We start from the raw sequence: 23,563 nt of genomic DNA on the forward strand, positions 1-23,563 counted from the left end.
AGCTATAGGAAGCCGTCGGAGTCTACATGAGTAATTGTATTCATCAACTAAGATTGGGGATCTTAGCGGAAATCCTCTGAGTTGTAACTGTTAATCCAGTGTGAGTGAGAAAGCCGTGTATAATTAGTATACGGGTTGACAACCCCACTTGTGATTGTTAGCTACAGTCAACCATAAGCGATTGACGAACTATCCTTTTACTTGTTATTGTTCCGGCGTCGATGTAGCGTGTGGTGTTGTTTCTCATGGAAATCATGACTGTGTTGTTTCTCATGGAAATCATGAGTGTGTTTTATCAGAGGTATTATGTCAAAGGAGCGGTTACAGGCTCATGGTAGCAAATTGTTAGAAACATTATACTTTGTTGTATACAAGTATTAATGTTAAGTATAAGTTTCCGCTACTTATACCCTAGGTTCAAGGAACGTTTAGGTATAACACTTATTTGATAAGTAGACTATTATACCTAATATATATACTAAATGTTGGAGCATCAAAATGATACTTTCAAAAACTAAACTTTTGAACTTAGGAAAAGTATTATTTTCATATGGAGTCAAAACCTATGAACTCACCAACTTTATGTTGACGTATTTTAAAATGAATGTGTTTTCAGGAACTTGAAAAGCTGGTATGTATTCGAACAGGAGAAGTTTTACTATTACTTTTCTGTTCATTAAGAAGTATGCCATAGTCGGATATTATGTAATAAGTACTAGGAAAACAATAATGTAACTTTCAATCATCAATAAAGGTATGTATTTTCTTTAGTATTGTTCAGTGTATGTTATATAACTATGATACGAAGAATGACGTTACACCACCCGATGTTTCCACCGATGGCTGGGGGTGTGACACATACCCTCATAAAATTTGTTGAAGAAGTAATTGTTCGGGTATGTTATGTTGAGGACAACTTGTACACAAGTTGTTGACTCGCTCCCAAAAATCTTGAAAAATCTCATTCTCCCCTTGACGAATCCCCAAAATGTCACTCCTTTGACTTGATATTCGGGAAGTGGGATAGAACTTGATATTGAAGGCTTTGAGCAACTCTTCCCATGTGTGAATAGATCCCAGTGGTAAGTTGAATAACCACTCTCTAGCTTTATCTTCCAAGGTGAGCGGGAAGGCGGTTAACTTGAAATCATCCAATGTTACATGTTCGGGCAACTTGCTAACACATATCATATGAAAGGACTTCAAATGCCTTTGAGGATCTTCTCTATCAAAACTATGGAACTTGGTGAGTTGATGTATGAAACTTGACTTCAATTCAATCCCTCGGCGGTTTGCGGGATGAACAATACAAAGGGATTTGTGAGTAACATCCGTCTCCATCATTTGTCTAAGTGTCAACTCTTGAGGGGGATTGGGTGGATTGGGGTTGTTGGGATATTGTTGCATGTAGTTGGGAGGTTGTTGGTAAGGTGGGTATGGGTATTGTTGATGGTTGTACATTTATGGTGGATAAAGTTGGTAGTTAGGATATTGGTTGTAGGGGGTATTGTTGTGGATACATTGGGTGTTGGTACCTTGGAGATTGTTGGTAAGGTAGTTGATTTCAGTGATGTGCTTGTTGTTTTTGAACTTGAAAAGCATTGTTTTGAGGTTGGTTGTTTTGATTCAAGATTTGGTTTTGTGGTAGAGGTTGTTGATAATTGGGTTGATTTGGGTGAGGAGGTGGTTGATTCCAAGGTGGCATATCTATGAGAGGTTCTTGGTGTTGTTGTTGTTGTTTTGGTTGTTGGGGGTGGGGTATTGGCATCTTGATTGTTTGGATTTGGGTTGGGATTGTGAGGTGAAGTGTGATTCATGGCTATGTAGTTTTCAAATGGAATGTCTTCAAAGGAATAACCAACAATTGGAGAATTTGGTTCGATGTCGGTATCACTTGAAGTATGAACTTGATCTTCTATGTTGATTAGTGGAGAAGAGGAAGAAACTTGAATGAGTTGTTGCTGCTTTGCTTGTTTGGCTAACTTTTTCAACCTTTTTGCTTCTTTTTCAATCTCCGGATTGTAGAGTAGTTCACCGGTTCTTGTAGACCTAGGCATAAACAATCAAATAAAAATAACCAATTTCCCCGATAACGACGCCAAAACTTGGTAGGATGTCAAGTCCACCAAGCAAATTACACCCTTTGTTTGCAAATAAAACGTAATATAATGGTAAAAAGGGGTATCGATCCTCGGGAAAATGGTTGTATTTAATCACCAATGCAATCCAATAGAACCAGTGTAAATAAACTAACTAACTACAATTAAACAAAAAGGGAGGGGGTGTTGTGATTGCTTGATAACTAAAAGACTTGAATAACTAAAAATCTTGCAATTAAGCAAGATGGTGAGATGCTCAAATATTGGAGAGAATTGGTTAACCAAGGCAATTCAAAACAATGAACATTTGTGTGTTTATCATTAGGATTCAATATGAAGCTTATCATTCATCGCAAATTAGTTATAGCAATCATGAAGCATGATATGCCAAGATTCCTCATATGTAGTATGGAGGTTGGGGAAGCCCATAACACACCTTCTTAATCAAAATCAAGGATTCAATTGAAGCAATTGAACCCAAGAAGTTGATTAGCCATGAGAAATTAACCAACCATTGCTCATTCAAGTACCAAGCTCATGATCAAAGTATTAAACAAGCATAAGAAATATGAACTAGAATCATAAACATAAGTTAAATGACAATTAAGCATGAATCCTTCAAAACCCACAAATATCCAAGGGTTTTAGCCAAAGTTAACCAAAATAGAGAAACTAGCCACTCATGGCTGATGGGTTTTAGTATACTACAACATCCTATGGTGCACATACAACCCTAAATTCCTTGGATCTATGTTTTCACTAATTATACATGAAAATGGTTTCCAAGGCATTAAACCTATAACTAGCATGCATTTTCATATACCAAATAAGATACTAGTTAGGGTAACATACCTTTTGTGTTGTATCTTGATTCCATGGAGCTTAAGAGTCGAGTTCCTCAAGTGTGACACCTCAAATGGTTCACACAACACCAACAACAACTTGGAATAACTTGAGAGAAAAGTCCTTATGCTCAAATCGGCTAGCCCTCATATATGAATCCTTGACCCTTAGCAACGATTTCTTGAGCCATGGGGTCCTTATATATTGTGGCTATTAGGGTTACACTATGTAGTTCATGTCTTTCCATATTCTTCATACTCCATGGGTTAAAACCTCCATGGAGTATCCATGGGTTACTCCATGGGTTTAGCCCAACATGAAGAACTATGGATCATAAGCCCACATATATAAGAATGAATGATTTACACAATCAATCCCCATATATTTAATTAGTGTCTTTTGATCAAAGAATTAATTCCAAATTAATTCTTGATCAATACTAATTAAATAATATGATTTCATATTAATATATTATAACTTATAATATATTAATAAATCATAAACATCATTTTCTCACAAAAGTCTATCCAAATCGTTCCGATGCCATGCAACCCAAATGGACCATGCCAAGTCAGTTCGAATACATACCAATAATAGTTATGGGCTTAGACATCTAATCCAACAGTATCCCACTTGGATAAGTCTAAAACTATTATTGCGTATAACTCCAAAACCCGACTAGCAATCGTAGCTCTTAAAGCTGCTGCCGTACTCTGAACAAATCAATGACGCGTCCATTAGATAAGGGATCATATATTCCTCCATTCTAGATATCATATGGACTGAGGCATGGATTATAATCATTCTCTCTATCCATTCGTTGTTTCCCGATTTCCGATTTATGACGACCGACTAATTGAACAAATCAAATCAGTCCAAGCCCGGCCGAGCACTTACGTTTGTCATCACCAAATCATCAAGGGGCCCACAGATATCGCTTTTATCCCTCCAAGGGTAAAAGGAATGGATAAATTTCGACTCATATGCTTGTTCTACTACTCGTTGAATCATACACAAAGGTATATAACATCGAGTTACCAATGCCTTTTCGTACAATCAATGTATAACCAACTCATAGTCAACAACTCATATGTCTAGGTTTAAAGAATATAAGATATTATCGTCTCATGATCACTCGTGATAGAATCCATGAAGTGAGTCAAATGAGCGTGGGTTTAATCCAATACTCAGAACTTACGAGCACTCATGAATGTTGTAGCAACTCTTGCTATGTCCAACACCTTAGACATCTACAAGCCAACTTCATGACAGTCTTGCCTTAATACCTACTTCCAATGTATTATCGACTGTGGATGGTTTGAATTACTTGGTCATTCGTAAATAATAACCTAGTAATTCTGGAAGTCAAAACATCCAAAGTGAAACACAAGAATAATACTAATCCTATATGGCTCCAAGCACCTTTGAGAGTAAATAAAACACCTTTTATTTAAACACCATATTGATTACTCATTATTCTTTGTATAATGTTTCAAATAATCAACTTTATACTTGAATCAAAACAATAGTCATGCCATGCTCCAAGCATGCACACTATGTTTGTCCAAACAATAGTTATGCCATGCTCCAAGTATGCACACTATGTTTGTCTATGATCCTTACTTTGTGAAATAGACCAATTGAACATGATTCCAATGATGCTCATTTCACAATCCCAAATCCTTATCGTAAATGTAAGAATTCCAAATTCCTGTCACTTACCGAAATCTGTTAGATTCTACACTTATATGCATTGATCCTCTTGTAATAATTATGCACAAAGTCACAAAGGCTTGTCAACAGACATTACAGAGTATTCCAATCAAGATCAATTCCATGGAAACGAAGTCTCATATTCAAAGTACATTGCTTTGAACATCCTTATTGCATTAAGTTTTTCCAATCTTACACAGATTTAAAGAATAACTTCCACCTATGGAAACATTTCCATATTCCCATTTTGACTATCACTTCTGAACAAGAGTTGCCTCTTTTCAGAATATATCAATATGGTCCCACCAAAATTTACACCATACTTCCAACTATCCATGAGCAACCAATCTTTGGTAAACCTCAGATTGTCCTCGATAATTGCTTAATCGTTTTAGTCATATCCAATTCTAGACCTTTTCCCTTCTTAATGCCCTAGGCATTTGGAAAATTTAGAAAGGATATATATTATAGCACATGCAATCGATCCTATATCTGAAACATATAGGACACGATTCATGATGTCTCACATAAAGTATGAACCTAGATCAGTATTTTCCTACAATATTTTTATTTGCCATGTTTTCATAATTCGACTATGAAGAGGTATGCCGTAATCATAATCGAATTTGAGAACACAATATATATATGGAATTTCCTTATGTTGAACCATTCCAACATAAAATTCATATATATATATATATATATATATATATATATATATATATATATATATATCCTTGACTAAAGATGATTAAAATCTCAATCTAAGCTTTTAGAATTGAATGAAGTATAATTTCCTCTTCCTTAATTATAGCAAAACAACATTTTCAACCCCTGAAACTTCATGAACTGAAACTTTTGTTTTCTATAATTAACATTGCTCACTTGCAATATTTACCGTAACTAATTATGCTCCCACTAGCATAATAATTATTATCTTACTAGCATAACACTTATGCTCCCACTAGCTCTGACATGTATCTAGAAATCAGCTGGACTTTTAGAAATCAATACTTTATTGACTTTCTTACCAAAGTTCAGATTTCTGATATGAGATGCTTTGATAAAACTTTATCAAAATCATACACCTTTCCTTAGATATCTCACATGTGTGTCTAAACAATTTTTAGAACTATGAAAAAGGATGCCGTAATCATAGTCTCAATTATTTAGACCTTTACCATCTCTCACAAGTCCATGTTAGTGTGCCGGTTAACCACACATGCTCCACTAACGACTTTGAGAAGGCAAATATCACAATTGCTATCTATTTAAAAATCTACTTAGTGAAAGAGTTTCCTCACCATCATTTTCATGAATCAGAGAGAAACCTTATCACACTTAGATTTTATGGTGTATGTGTTCCTATCCATGTGAATTTTTCATAACCACAAGGGGAGGTTAGTGACAAATCTAAACTCATATGGACCGAACTTGTGCAATCTTAACTTCTTGCCACCTAGCAGCACAAGGGCCTGCCATTCCTTCCAAGTAGTTGTCCCAACAATGAGAACTTGTAGAACTCAGATGTATAGTCAACTTTAACTGGAATGGGCACAGAAATAAGAGTATATCAACACGATAGGTTACAAACCTCAAGTTGTGCGCTAGTGATAAACTACGGGTTTTATTCTTGATTAGCTCTTGAAACTTTTTCAAGATCTTTAAGACTCCTACTGACCTCTTGACATATAAGATTCTCTTGTCAAGAACCATTGCTTGACAAAGCAAATATTTAGGGGTTAGTGCAGATTATTATCAAGACAAACACTTCACACAATTGGCCTTAGTTGGTCTCTGTTTTATCACAACTTACCAATTTCAAAAGTACAAGAGTAGAACACATTTTACTCTTACATTTGACAAGTGTTATAAACCTTCTTAAGATTATGTCACGCAAGTTACAATCTTGAAGTATTACTCTAAGACTCAATTTTGGAACGAAGTATGATTCATCTTTTGATTTAATCAATTCAACAATTCACGATTCCTCTGCTTAGTCAAACAAATGCACTAACATTTCCTTAGAGGATCAATTATGATATAGTATCTTAATCGCTAAGATAATCACAAACACGATACTAAAGTACTCTCCCAATTTTTCAGATTGAGAAACTTTTATCTTTCTGCCTAATTTGATTCTCCTCATTCGTTCTGCCATACATTGAAACTTTTCCAATGTTTCAGAATTATACTTAAACTTGTAAGTATAACCATATTTACTAAAATTTAGTAAATCATGACGAATAGTCTTGTCGTTCTCTGTGGTGGACCTGACCAGTGCAGAAGAATGTGTACTCGATCCCTTAGTCCTTCACTTGAATCACATATACATGTGAACAAGGAATTAGTCTTAATTTTTCCAAAGATGAAAATTCTCATTCATCATACAATACAACTTGCATGATTCCAAGTTTCTCTCCAACTGAAACTTGGGTGATGAGAATCTTTCCTTATTTGGTAAATTATGACACTACCACAAACGAAAGAATCAAATCCATTTTTCCAATATTGCTATCAATGGAATCATATAAACAACAATTTTCACAAATGCCATTGTAAGGAAATTTAAAATAAATAAATAAAATCAAAAAATTTCTTTTATTTAAAACTTGCGGAAAAACTTATCCTTACAATGCAAATGCATATGAAAACTATGTTGTTATCTATTCCTAAGCAATATATCATAACTTTTAAGTAGCAGCTCAAAATTCCGATAACCGAACCATGCGATCGAAATCCATCTTCGCGATCAGAATCAGCATATACTTCCTTTAAGCTTCCTCTCTTTTATTTGATTCTACAAAACATCAAAATGTGACCTAGTCACATCATGTAATAAGTATCTTCAAATAGGAACTTAATAGAGTTAGATAGTGGACTTTACCCGAAGCATAGTCAAACACTCTAACTTTACCATCCTTATGATCTTTCAGGTAAATAGGGCAGCTTCGCAACCAATGTCCCTTCCTTTGGCAATAGAAACATATGGACTCTTTGGTAATGGTACATGGGACTATCTCAGACTTAGCCTTTCTCTTTACCATTTGGTCAACTGAGTTGACTATGGCCGATCCCTTTCCATTGGGAAGAGAAAGCTTTTCTGGATTTCCAACATTACCATTGTCAATGTCCATGGAAGTTTGGGAAGTCGATCTTCCAATCAGATTTGCTTTACCCGTGCTCCAAATCATTGCTGATTTAGCCGCATCAAGCAAATAGGTAAGATCATTAAGGGTCATGTCATGGTCTGTCATGTAGTAGTCCTAAAGGAACTCACTATGTGACTTAGAAAGTGATTAAAGAACCTAGTCAACAACCAACTTCCTCAAGACCTTGACACCCAACTCTCCCGACTTGTCAATATGTGACTTTATCTCCAAGATGTGAGCACACATAGACTTTGCTTGCCAATAGGGCTTGAGTGAGCTTGAACTTTTCAAGAACTTGTGGGTTAAGGAGAATAATTGGAGGAGGTGAAGGAAGAGAAGAATGATTTCCATGAACCAACCACGGGACATCGTCTTCATTAGGAAAGCTTGTTCCTAGGGATTTGGGAAGATCATAGTTGTCTGAACCAAACATCTACAATGGGAGATATTCAAGTTAGTTTATTTAAGTCCTTAATATAACACCCAATATGAAAGATTAAGGCTAGGACCCAACACAATACTTTTATAACTTGGAAGAGGGATGCCGTAATCCAAGCTATAAAATATCTGAAGGTAGGCGAATGACGATTCACCAATTTCCACCATGAAAAACGAAATAAATTATTAGGTTTTTAATTGGCTTTGAAACTCCTAGAACTTTTGAGATTCATTGAACTTTTCAATCGCATGTTTCAATCTCGATTGTGCCCTCTCAAGTTTTGTGACTGTTGATGTCGAGGATCACAAAACAAGGTGTGAATAACCATGCAAATATAATTGGTACTCTTAATTTTTTATCACCTAATCGATGTGTCGATTAACCACACGCGCTCCACCGATCTATGATAAACTTTAAGCCACCCTTTGCCAACCTTGTTAAATCCAAGTTAGTGTGCCGGTTAACCACACACGCTCCACTAACGACTTAAGCAAAGTGCAAAGTGTAATTTCATAGATTAGCACCAAATTCACATTTTCCTAAGTAACAAAGATTAGGAATTTATAAAAGGTTTAGTTACTTTATATTTATCATTATACTTATAATTAAGAGAATTATAGTCATGTCAAACCCGTTCGGCTAACGACCCTCCACCAGTCAAGGAAGCGGTGGGTGAGAGTGGACACCCATTAAACTGCCATTTTATAGGCAGTAACCTTATACCCCCCCCCCTTTATAGACCGGCTTCGTGAATGAGGCCTACTAACGGTAAGACTGACTTTGTTCTTATACATATATATAACTATTAACTATTAATATTATAATAGTATAAGGGTTGAACTTGGAATTAAAGTATTCATGGGGAAACTTTACGAATTCCAAAACTTGAGGGTAAGTTTTGAACAATTCAAAACTTTTCAATCCCATAACTTATGTGTTTAAAGTAGTTTTAATGAAAAAACTCTTCAAGTTCCATAACTTGAGGACAAGTTATGGAAGACTTTAAAGCATTTAAAAAAATGAGACTCTTCATTTTCATAACTTATGGAAATCTTATGAGTTTTAAAAATCATAAATGTGACTTTTCATATAACTTGAGGACAAGTTACAAAAACACATTTTATGAATAACTTTTAGATCAATTTGGATTGAAAACACATTATCACATAACTTTTATATTAATTTAAGCTAACTCATAAGAACAAGATAGTTCAAATCATCAGTCATCAAGAAATTAGCATGAACATATAAACTAATACAAATCTTGAAATTATGACAATTATCTTTGAAATTGGATTAGCATGAACATTACCACATCAAAAACATGTTTAAAAGTTCAAAAACAGCTTAGGGTAATGTTCTTAGTCCACTTCCAGCCTTAAAAGTCAAAAATATGTTGTCAGGGGCTCCTACTCGTCGAGTGTATGAACCTACTCGACGAGTAGGATGAATTTCTTCATAGACTCGGCGAGTCCATCAGTGGACTCGGCGAGTCCCGTGCCTAGGAAGCCAGAATTTTCGATTTTTAAGCTATTTCAGCAAGTATAACTTGAAAACAAGCCTTTGCTCTGATACCACTGATGGGTTTTAGTATACTACAACATCCTATGGTGCACATACAACTCTAAATGCCTTGGATCTATGTTTTCACTAATTATACATGCAAATGGTTTCCAATGCATTAAACCTATAACTAGCATGCATTTTCATATACCAAATAAGATACTAGTTAGGGTAACATACCTTTTGTGTTGTAGCATGATTCCATGGAGCTTAAGAGCCGAGTGCCTCAAGTGTGACACCTCAAATGGTTCACACAACACCAACAACAACTTGGAATAACTTGAGAGAAAAGTCCTTATGCTCAAATCGGCTAGCCCTCACATATGAATCCTTAGCCCTTAGCACCAATTTCTTGAGTCATGAGGTCCTTATATTTTGTGGCTGTTAGGGTTACACTATGTAACTCATGTCTTTCCATATTCTTCATGCTCCATGGGTTAAAACCTCCATGGAGTATCCATGGGTTACTCCATGGGTTTATCCCAACATGAAAAACTATGGATCATAAGCCCACATATATAAGAATGAATGATTTACACAATCAATCCCCATATATTTAATTAGTGTCTTTTGATCACAAAATTAATTCCAAATTAATTCTTGATCAATACTAATTAAATAATATGATTTCATATTAATATATTAGAACTTATAATATATTAATAATTCATAAATATCCTTTTCTCACAAAAGTCTATCCAAATCGTTCTGATGCCATGCAACCCAAATGGACCATGCCAAGTCGGGTCGAAAACATACCAATAATATTTATGGGCTTAGACATCTAATCCAACAATGGCAACAAAATAACAATCACAAAAGTGTATTTGCATCAAGAAACTACCAATTACTTAGAAAGATGAGAAGAATGAGTATCAACCTCCAAAAATCGCCTCCAATGGTGGAAAATCGAAGTGTGAATAACCATGCAAATTAACTTGGTACACTCAATGTCATTTATCACCTAATCGATGTGTCGGTTAACCACACACGCTCCACCGATCTGTGACAAACATCAAGCTACCCTTTTTCATCCTTACTAGTCCAAGTTAATGTGTCGGTTAACAACACACGCTCCATTAACGACTTGGCAATGTGCAAAGTGCAATTTCATGGATTAGCATCAATTTCACATTTTCCTAAAGTAACTACGATTGGGATTTAATAAAACATTTAGGTGCTTTATAATTATTCATTATACTTTTAACGAGACTTAGTGTCCTATCCTACCCGTTCGGCTAACGACCCTCCACCAGTCAAGGAAGCGGTGGGTGAGAGTGGACACACATTAAACTGCCATTTTATAGGCAGTAACCTTATACCCCCTTATAGACCGGCTTCGTGAATGAGGCCTACTAACGGTAAGACTGACTTGTCTATATATATATATATATATATATATATATATATATATATATATATATATATATAATTATTATTAAACTTATAATATTATAATAGTATAAGGGTTGAATTTTAAACTTTTAAAATTCTAGGGTTTGGAATTATAGTGTTCATAAGTGTGACTTTACAAATTCCAAAACTTGAGGGCAAGTTTTGAAACTATTCAAAACCTTTCATTTCCATAACTTATGAGTTTAATGACTTTTTAAAGAAAAGACTTTAGGTTTTCCATAACTTGAGGACAAGTTATGGAGTCCATTAAAACCATTTAGATCATTATTTTAATTAACACAATAATCAAATAATACATTCATGATCTAGTTAAACTCATAAGAACAAGAGAATTCATATCATCAATCTTCAAGAAATTAGCCTAATTATATAAACTAATACAAATCTTGAAATTATGACAATTATCTTTTAATTGGACAAGCATGATCATTACCTTATGAAAAACAGGTTTCATGGTTCAAAAACAGTTTGGGGTAATGATCATAATCCAATTTTTGGCCAAAACTCGAAAATCTGCACACTAGACCACCAACTCGGCGAGTACATGAACTGGACTCATCGAGTTGGTCTATTTCTGAATGGACTCGGCGAGTCACCCAGTGGACTCGGCGAGTTCAGCAGTCAGAATGCAGAAATTCGATTTTTTCAACTTTGAAAACCAATAAACATCAAGTATAATAGAAAACAAACATGGGCTCTAATACCACTGATTGGTTTTGAGCATCCTAACAACCTTAAGGTGCACATATAACCCTAAATGCTTTGGATCTATGTTTTCTCTAATTATACGTGCAATTTGATTTTCCAAAGCATTACCCTAACTAGCATGCAAAACATGGGTACTTGTATAACAAAACTAGTTAGATGACATACCTTTTCTTCTAGCTTGATTCCTTGGACCTTTAAGATCCTAACACCCTAAATGTGATGCCTCAAATGCTTCACACACCACCAACAACAATGGAGGATTTGAGAGAGAATTAATTGCACTCAAAATTCGGCTATGCTCTTCCAAAGACTACTAGTGGCCGATTTCATATGCTAAATGGGTTCTTATATAGTGTGGCAAGGATTAGGGTTACATCCATGTAAACCCTAATGTGCATGACCTTTCATCTTACTTAGGCTCCATGGGTTAAACCTCCATGGACTATCCATGGACTACCATGTTGGTTTAGCCCAACCTAAATAACCATATGCCCACACTATAAGAATCATTGATTTACCAAATCAACCCCTTACATTTAATTAGTCTCATTTGATCACTAAATTAATTCCAAATTAATTCTTGATCAATACTAATTAAATAATATGATTTCATATTAATATATTAGAACTTATAATATATTAATAAATCATAAATAACCTCTTCTCGAAAGTCCATCCTTACAAATGTTCTGGTGACATGTAACCCAAATGGACCATGCTAATATCGGGTCAAGTACATATCAATTATAGTTATAGACTTAGACACATTATCCAACAAAAAAGACCTCCACTCGTCTTCCTAAAGCGCTGCCCCGAACCACCGTCTTCCATTTCTCTTCTTCCTGAACTGCCTCCGTCCGCCTTTCCTCGTCGACGAAAGGGTTCCCGAACTGTTCTATTTTTCAGATCTCCCTTCCCGACCTCCATATCTTGTTTCACCAGATCTGACGAAGAATAAGAAGGCTACCAGACCTGGTTTTACTGGCCTCCGCCGCCGCCACCATCGGATCTTCCGTCGTCGCAAATAAGTGTGGATCAGGTTTACTCCTTTTAATCCTCTTCTTATGCAGAAATCATATTATGAAATTGAAGGGATAGCAGGCGGTGATGGTGGAGGAATCAGGTTTGTTGTAGAGGAACATGTCCTCGCAAAAACATATGTTCCATCTGTGTTTCAAAAACCGATTCGATTGATAAATTCTTCTTTCATGTATTCCTCTTTTCTTTATCCCTACGTAATAACTTATTCATTGTTTCTATTGTATTAATTTTTGTATTAACGATGCAACTACTTCGTTTGTATTAATTGCGATGTTAACGATGCAACTACATATTTTGTATTAATTAATTGTTTTTCGATGCAATCGTGCTTTTTTGAATTGGTTTTGAATTTGGGTATAAGATTTTGAACGACTAACTACATAATTTAATATATGTTTGTGTGGGTTATCTATTAATTCTCAACTTTTGATGAAGTTTGTATATGTATTACAACTTTTGATGAAGTTTGTATGTGTATTATTTCTTTGTGAAAGAGTAATTTCCATAATGTGTTATAACATTATTTGAATTCAAAAGGATGTAAGAAAAACATATGCACTTTTATTAAATTTAAATTTTCAATTGTAACAAAAAAAAAATCCTAAATAATCTAGACAAGTTTAGAACTACTAATTTATTGAATACTTTTAAATCTAAATAACCTAAAGAATATTATAATAATATAAATCTTATGTGATTAAATACACGAGAACACTTGTTGAATCGAAAATGTGAAAATGAATATTGTCCAAATAAATTATATGTGACTAAATTCATATAATCACATGTGATTAAATTCATATAATCACATGTGATTAATACACGGGAACAACTATTAAATCATAAACGTGAAAACGAACTTTGTCTACATAAATAATATTTTATTAAATACATTTTACCGAAAATTCATAAACAAATCTTATGCACATAAATCATATCTGATTAAATCAAATGTGATTAGATAAACGAGACCAACTATTGAATTGAAAACGAGAAAATGAATATTGTCCATATAAATCATATGTGATAAAATACATATAATCACATCTGACTAAATCACATGTGATTAAAGACACGACCAACTGTTGAATTGAAAACGAGAAAATGAATATTCTCCACATAAATCATATGGGATTAAATACATGTAATCATATATATCAAACCACATATAATTTATTTGGACAAGATTAATTTTTTCTTTCTTGATTCAGTAATAGTTCTCTTGTATTTAATCATATGTGATTATATGTATCTAATCATATGTAATTAAATACATATAAACACATGTGATTATATATATCTAATAACATATGATACAATAATCATATATGATTTATATTGGTCTCGTGCATCTAATCACATGTAATTGAATTGACTTTTGTTTATATAAATTATATGTTATTAGATACATATAATCACATGTGATTATGTGTCTTTAATCACATGTGATTTATGTGATTAAATACATATGAAAAAATACATAGAATCACACATGATTTATGTCATTATATGTATTTAATCACATACAATGTTAGTGGTTGTAGGTAGTGGGTGGTGGTCGTGCGGTGGCAATGGATGGTGAAGGTGGTGCTGTGGTGATGAAGGGTGGTGGTGGTTTTGGTGGGTGATGGGTGGTGGTGGTGGCGATGGGTAGTGGTGATGGATGGTGGTGGGTAGGTGGTGGTTGGTGGTAGTGATGGGTGTTGGTAATGGTGGTGGGTGGTGGTGTTTGTTTGTAGAGATGGGTGGTGGTGATAGATGGTGGTGTTGGTAGGTGGTGGTTGGTGGTAGTGACGGGTGTTGGTAATGGTGGTGGGTGGTGGTGTTTGTTTGTAGAGATGGGTGGTGGTGGCGGGTGGTAGTGTTGGGTGGTGAGTGGTGTTGGTTAAAATAACTTACAATAATAATAGTTAAAATTAACTCTGTATAAATGATTATATTGTTACCTTTAATAACAAAAACCAATGTTTGATGTTTTACATAATTACAATGATAGAAATTAAAACGTTAAGCAAATAAATTTTAAAAAATTAATTAACAATACCAACAACTATAAATAACTTTAAACCATATATTATATTTAATTTTATTCATGAATAACTCGCGGGTAGAGGTCATTGAAACGATTGAGATTATGCACTTTTAATAGAAGTATATATTATCATATAATTCAATATAATCAATATATTATATCAACTTAATATACAAATTGTTATATCAAATTTAATAACAACATTATTATTATATTTAAGAAGACATATATTTGTAAAGATTTCAACTACATAGGTGTTTTTGCGCAACATGCGGGTATTCGCCTAGTATAATTATAAAAATGACATTTTTACTTGCACCACATGCATTTGAAACCTCCATGACTTTTCAATTTCTTTCTAATAATTATTATAAAATGGTTACCAAAGTTAAATTAATGCAAAAACTAAATTCTAATCATAAATTAACTAAGCTACAATATTAAAATATCATATTTTATTTCTATTTATAAAATTATGACTTTAACTTTTTACATATTATAGTTAACTTATTAGTTTAGATATGTTGTCGTATGCATGTGTGCGTATATATATATATATATATATATATATATATATATATATATATATATATATATATATATATATATATATATATATATATATATATATATATATATATATGTTCAAATGTTTCTAACAAGTATTGTGTGCATGTAGGAGCCAATAGGATTTTAGGAATAATTAAATAATTAATAATTTTTATAAGGGTAATTATGTAACTTTAGCATGATGATTAAAATAAAATCTCTTAATTCATGGAAATTACCATATAAATCTCATTGACCAACTCTTTAACCCTAGCCTCTCATATCATACGTATTCTATTTCTGTGTCCTCCCATTTTCTTATTGACGAATGAACATCGTGTGATCAAAAGAGGTAGTCGAAACCTCTTGCTGCAAATTTTTTTCCCTATTTCGTTGCTTTCTGTGACATTTATCTCCGATTAAGAAGGCTCTAATATTTAATATCTATCGCTCCCACCGATTTGTACACATGGTATGACCAGACAAGATGAAGATGTTATTCTCGACGGTGGAATATTCTAGGTGAATGGCTCCATCTCCAATCAAAGCTAGCCTCTATCTCCAATCAACTCAATTCCATAACAAAATAGGCACATTCTCCGAGTTTAATTTACTAGACTTACAATTCCATTCCATAGAAAACAGGTTTTTTTCTTCATTCTTCCAACTAGCCAAATTCTACAATTTCAACTTTGAGTTTTAGATTTTTATAATGGGGTTGAAAGATCTTGTTGTTCATATGAATTTAATGTTGATGGTTCTGAATTGGAATTTTTTCATTCATGATTCATAGAAAATGTGGTGATTTAGGGAGCGCCCATAAAGTGTTTGATGAAATGCCAAAGAGAAATATGGTTAGATGGGTATTGATAGTTCAACATGTCATGGCAGTCTCAGATTGTATTCAAGGTTAGTGATGGAATGTTTATCATTGTGCATCTCATCTCCAAAGGTAAACAAAATCAAAACAGAGAATTATGTTATTCTATCATACTTTAAATTCAGAATTCCTCTCAATTTCTTTCAATATTGAAAGAGAGGAAATCACTTTTCAATTATGAAGTTTATCAGGTGTTGGTTAGACAATTAGAGCTGGGGTTTGCATTCTTGAATGTATAGTTTCTAGAGAACATTTTGGCCCCGCTCTAGCCTTTTCTTTCCTTATTGCTAGTATTAATTTGTATTTTAAAATGGGTTTATTTTTGTGAAATTTGAATGCATTCTATAGTGTATTCCCTTTAAGCTAATTAAGCTAATTCTGTGAGAATGACTTTCATTCCTCATCATTGGGTGTTATTCTTATCTTCAATTGTTTCATTCTTTAAGAATAATTATTTCATTCTTTAAGAATATGGTGTATCTAATGTATTCTTCTATTTGAATAATGTGTAGAGAGTATTATAATCTTGGAGAATCACATAAGAATGATTCTGACAGAATTGCATTTCCGGTATAATCACATAAGAATGATTATGGTAGAATCACATAATAATGATTTTGCAAGGGTTGTATTGCAATTGGCTTATGTTTTAACATGATTTTTGTTTCTTATGTTTTTCAGATGATTCAAGTTTTACCTAGTGATCACTTACCATCCTCGAGTTTATCTCCTTTTGCAGCTCCTTGTATAAAATCATTCTCATGCAATGCAATTCTGACAGAATGCTAATCACACAAAATGTCAATCTCATAGAATACTAGCATATTTTGAAGTGACTTAAATGTCAAACATACACAAGACATCTAGGAACAAAACAAGAAAGTGAACGAGGATTCTTTAAAGAATGCCGATATTTTTTTTGCAAAAGATTTCAAGAATGAATGTAATTTATGTTAATAGTTGTATTCTTTAAGAATGAATGTAATTACTTATTCTAAACTATTAAACTTCGTCTTATATAAAATTTGTATTCATTAAAAATTATTGGTCTTGATAATATCTGTTTATAATATTATGTTCATAGTTGTATACCATTCTGACAGAAGTACAGAACATTATTCTATCAAAATAACATTCTGATAGAATAAAATCGGTTTATGCTTACAAATTACGTTTGAAATTGAATTAATTTAAAAAAAAATCAGATTTTTTAAATCAAGAGCATTAATTATCCCACAAATCTCGAATTTTCCTTTTTTAAATTTGTCTGAATTGACTAAAATGCCCTTATGCTGAAATTTGTATGATTATATGGTACATGTTACCCTATTGTAATATCATACACCCTCAGATCATTACATTTGATTCTATTGTATCCGGTAGTCCAAATCTGTGCATTCTGACACACAATAATTAGTAAAAAACAAAATAACCTAAGTATATATATATATATATATATATATATATATATATATATATATATATATATATATATATATATATATATATATATATATATATATATATATATATATAGTTCTCTAAAGTGTGTGTAATACACTCGTGTACTTCCATCGATCTAAGGATCCATAACTTTCCAAGGAATGAAAGAATGAATTCTAGATGCTTTTTGAAGCCATAATATCATAGTACAACCAACCAAGACTAATGTTATCTTCACTACAATGTTGTGTGATCTTACGACTTTAGAAGACCAGGTGAAAATTAAAATGTTTCTGACCGTTGATCCATTCATTTGCAACAACCATCGATATCTTGCGAATCCACGTACGTACCTTTCAAGTGTGTAGCTTTGACGGGAACTACCAAGTTCTTGTAAAAGAAGCAGACCAAATTCATTCCATCAAATAAAGTATTGTACATCAGAACATATAATAATACTAATGACCTTTCTACATGCGGAAAGCTTATCAATCCTGAATAATATATAGTTTAGGTGTTACAGATCATGTCCGAATTGGCATACGATCACTTAAACTAATGAGCTACACCATTAAACAATGTCTTAGTAGTACATATAATTGAGGATTAATTATTAACCACAACACGTGTCTGCTAGCTGACTCATCGCCTTTTAAATATTCTATCATTCCACCACCCCAAATAGTAACCAGAAGCTTCGATCTTAGCTTATAAACTAATGTCATCAGCAACAAAAAAGGCAAGTACAATATCGGTTGAACGATAGCGTGTATCAACATATGTTAACCAGGGATTGGACACAGGCCGTTTTCAAGGAGACACCAACAACCACTATGTTTATATTATATTAAGACAGTGCTTTCTTTTAGATTCTCTGTTATCATTGAATATATGACATAATCTTTACTTAGTAGTCATCATGTAAGGAATGTTTTCTTTGATGTTTACGTAGTAAAGACACTTGCTTAATTCCTATTGGGTAGGAAACAATTTTTCCCACACTTGGAGGGATACAATTTGATAGATTTTTCTTACCTTATATATATAAACTATAAGATAATAAGATCCCATACTAGATTTGCAAATGAAAAGGTGAGTGTCATTCGGATTGTGAGATCACTAAAGGAGCACTAAATTTGCTGCGGCTAGAGGATATTTAAAGGGAGGTGTTCCAAGTGAAAGAGCAATTTGTGTCGCAAGAGTTGAGACAAGAAAATAATTGGAAAAAGAAAAGAAATGGAAGGAATGATGGGGTGGAGAATGGCGGAGGAAGGGTGGAGGAAGGGACCTTGGACTCCGGCAGAAGATAAGTTGCTTATGGAGTATGTTGCATTGCACGGGGAGGGGAGATGGAGCTCCGTAGCTGGTTACTCAGGTATGCTTCATGTCTTTATCTTGGAAGTACGCACTATATATCATCCAAAAAAAGTTATGTGTATGCAATACCTTAAATAAAAGATCATGGGTATGCAATACACTCAAGAAAAAGATTATGAGTATGCAATCAAATCACGAAAAAGAATATGGGTATGAAATAAAATCAAGAAAAAAGATTATGGTATGCACTACTTTCCTCGTTTTACTTCTTTTTGGCCATTAATATTCTTAATTTTGTCTTTGGCTTTTAGGATTGAAGAGGAATGGAAAGAGTTGTAGGTTACGTTGGGTGAATTACTTAAGACCTGGCCTTAAGAAAGGCCATTTATCGCCTCAAGAGGAAGGCATTATTATCGAGCTTCATGCTTTATGGGGAAACAAGTAATTTTCTCTCTTTCAGACACACACAAACATGTGTAACTCATTTCGCAATCTCTAAACCCTTATTTCACAAACATGTGTAACTCATTTTGCAATCTCTAAACCCTTATTTATATGTTTTGCTATGCAGATGGTCCACAATAGCTAGGTATTTGCCAGGAAGAACAGATAATGAAATAAAGAACTATTGGAGAACTCATTTCAAGACGAAAGGAAAACCTTTGCAAAATGAGAAAAAGAGAAAGTATGAAGCTGAATTTAGCAATAGTCAAGAACAAGGAGTTATAGGAAGTATGCATAGTGAAATATTACATGAATCAGAAGATAACGATAGTGAGATGATCATTCAACCATCACAAGCCACGCTGCAAGACACCAGAGCCATCTCATGTCCAGTGACCACCAGCGAGCAGCAGCAACAAAATCCGTGTGTCTTGGCTCAAGATGTTGCACGGTGGTGGGACACAGTATCGGATGATGGATTATGGAGTACTGGCTTTTTGTGGAATCAGCTAGATCATGATCATCCAAGCCAAGCTGTGATAGAACAATCATTTAGTTCATGTTTTTGACTCGTAAAAAAAATTCAGATCTTAGATTCTCTAAGCATGATTCATACGATAGAAATCATTTTTTTTGCTTGTACTGTCGTAAGAAATAAATGCATAATTTATAAGTACAATGGAATGTTTGTTTTCACTATACCTTGTTGGCATTTTTTCTTTTTCAAAAAGGTTCCCGTCCAATTATCATTGAAAGTGAACATGATTTATGAACTCCGTGGTTGGACTTGCTTCTTGTTCCTTACCACCGGTTCTTTTAGGACATTCATCAAACATTTCAGGCCAATGCAACCACAGGTCCACAACCCCTTAATTAGCAAGCTATATTCAGCACAAAGTTGTTGGTGCTGATAGCAACAAAAGATGCCATATTCCTGCGATGTAAGTAGCAGATGACGAGTAACTTACCGCCATTAAAAGGTAGGGAGGCCAAAGTCAAAACTTCAAAACAAAAATTTATAGACAAGTTTAATTTCAATTTGAACCTATGACATCAAATATGCTAATGTTTAGTTAACATTTCCCTTGCTGTCGAATGCTGATCATAAAACCCACCCATCTACGTTTGTATGAGAGCCGTTAGCTGTGGTCTCTCTGGGTTTGTTTTTTTTTTTCCCTTGTGCCTCTGTAGTTTAGATGTGAGATATGAAGCTTCGTTTCCTTTTTCGCTCTACATTTGAAACGAGACAAAGAAACCTCTCTATTGTTCTCTATTATGTTTCTTTATTCCTTACCAAATAATTTTGTTTTTTATTTGGAGCAGTTAGATTTCAGTACTTAAAAGATCACCAAACCGGAAGGGGGGGGAGGGGGGGGGGGGGGGGGGGACCATGGCCCTACTAGGCCCTTAAGGGTTCCGTTTCTGCGAGTGGCGGAGCCAGAAATTTTATATGGGGATACAAACATTATCAATAAATATCACTACAAGAATAGTGGGCAACAGCGACGACGCGTATCGCCGCTAAAGGTATGGGCTGTCGCCGCTAATACCTTTAGCGGTGACGTGTCACTGCAAATGAGTCGCCGGTAATGCTTCGTTGTTAATGCGTATCTTGTCGCCGCTAATAGTGTAGCGTCGCTGCTATTGGGCTGTCGTCGGTAAAACCTTCCTGTCGCCGCAAATACAGTGTCGCCGCTAAAGCCTTCCTTTCGCTGCAAAAGATGTCGCCGCAAAAAAAAATTTGATTTTTTGTTTTAATTTAACATTAAATTCATAAAAAACAATATAACATTTATAAAATCTGATAAAGTTTTATAGAAATATTAATCCATACACAACCAATCCAAAATATTAATATTAATCCACAATCCAAAATATTAATCCATACCACAACCTAAAGTATTCTTCCAAATTACAAAACATTTCATAAAATCCTAAAGTAGCTACCCGTCTTCATCATTTCCTTCATTATTATTTGGTGGCGGCAATGAGCGAAACCACTCTTCCAATGCTGCAGAACAGGTCGGGTCCTTTAGTATCGTTTGCAGCATTTCCAACTAAAAAGAAAACAAAATATATTACCAACATATCATAATAGCATTATATAAAATATCAACATATCAAATCATACCCAACATATCATTATAGCATTCTACTTTCCATTATAGCATTTACTTTCCAAAAATTAAGAAACTACAAAATATCAACATATCAAACCATAACCAACATATCATTATAGCATTCTACTTTCCATTATAGCATTGTACTTTCCAAAAATTACCAAACTACAAAATATCAACATATCAAATCATAACCAACATATCATTATAGCATTCTACTTTCCATTATAGCATTTACTTTCCAAAAATTACCAAACTACAAAATATCAACATATCAAATCATAACCAACATATCATTATAGCATTCTGCTTTCCATTATAGCATTTACTTTCCAAAAATTACCAAACTACAAAATATCAACATATCAAACCATAACCAACATATCATTATAACATTCTACTTTCCATTATAGCATTTACTTTCCAAAATTACCAAACTACAAAATATCAACATATCAAACCATAACCAACATATCATTATAGCATTCTACTTTCCATTATAGCATTTACTTAAACTAACAATTACCTGTGATTGTGGTGGTTCTTGTGTCACTGGTTGTTCCTAATTGTACATAGACACAACGGTAGGAGGTTTACGCTCAATGCCTCTGATATGTCCGCGCCGAACACCCAATATTCTTTCAAAACAGTTTTTTATATCAGTGGGTGTTAGATCTCTTGCTTCGGAAGAAGCTTGGGTTCGTTGGTTGATCTCCTGGAGTAAAGCATTCTGTATTTTCAAAAAATAATAAAAATCATAAAAATTAGATAACTAAATACCCTTGACGATATAAACACTTATATGAAAATACAAATTAACCACTTACGTATTGTTGCTCGACTGTAGGACTACAAAATACCCCTTGGCGATTGGAATTAGCCTTACGAAAAGCTTCAATTCGACTATCATATTTAACATTAAAAATTAGATTACTTATACTTTAAATAAACATTTAAATATATCATAACTTACTTATTTGAAACATGCATTGTTGTACGAGCTCGACCCCCCTCTGTTTACAACTACTTGTTTTGCACGGACTTTTGTGTTTGACGCTGAACGCCTTAAAAATTTTGGCGTTTGAAAATGTTCGACTGCCTTCACCCAATTTTTAGGTGACATATCATTTGGGGGGGGGGTTGTTTAATGCGGCTGGGATATCTGCAGGCCCCCCGATTTCCTTAAAATAAGAATGGGCTTTACTTTTTCGGCCTCTGTAAACTTTTGCAAGACTCGAATCAATGCTCTGCGACAATTGAGCACGCTCCGGATCTACGTTAACCTTATCCAAATCAAATTTATTCTACAAATACAAAAAAAGTTAGTTAATTAAATAACAATCACAACTAAACTTAAAAATTTATCCAAGTTACCATTATATGCACAACTGTTGCGTTCCTTAATGTGGGGGAAACATTGTCCCAACCAGATACATTGAATGGGATGTTATTCCACAAATACCTCCCAATTTCATGTGTGAACCAATTACCACGCTTCCCGACATGGGAATATGTGATCTCCCTGTCGAAATCCAAATCCACGGGCTTTCCCTTGTTTGCCCGTATCAACTTTCCTAGCTCGATATTTTTTGACATGCCCCTTCTTTTTTTTGGAAGCTCGGCTGAAAAAATACAATTAAAAATATTAGTCACGATAACTTATAATAAAATAATAAAAATAGCTAATAAATATATCATAATAAAACTTACCATCCTATTCGTGCTGACCACGACCAAAGCCTACTGGAGGTGGTGGATCCCCGGCTCCATCACCTCCATGTCCAAGCCCCATAACATCGGCCAT

At 34.0% G+C, this 23,563-nt stretch overlaps 1 pseudogene; it reads left to right on the plus strand.

Moving 5' to 3' along the window:
• Positions 1–19,126: 19,126 nt before the first annotated feature.
• Positions 19,127–20,208, plus strand: LOC145106984 (transcription factor MYB59 pseudogene; annotated as a pseudogene).
• The last annotated feature ends 3,355 nt before the right edge of the window (positions 20,209–23,563 follow it).

This window comes from Lactuca virosa, chromosome 4, assembly GCF_052849685.1.
Source record: "Lactuca virosa cultivar CGN04683 chromosome 4, Lactuca_virosa_CGN04683_v6, whole genome shotgun sequence".
NCBI lineage: Eukaryota > Viridiplantae > Streptophyta > Magnoliopsida > Asterales > Asteraceae > Lactuca > Lactuca virosa.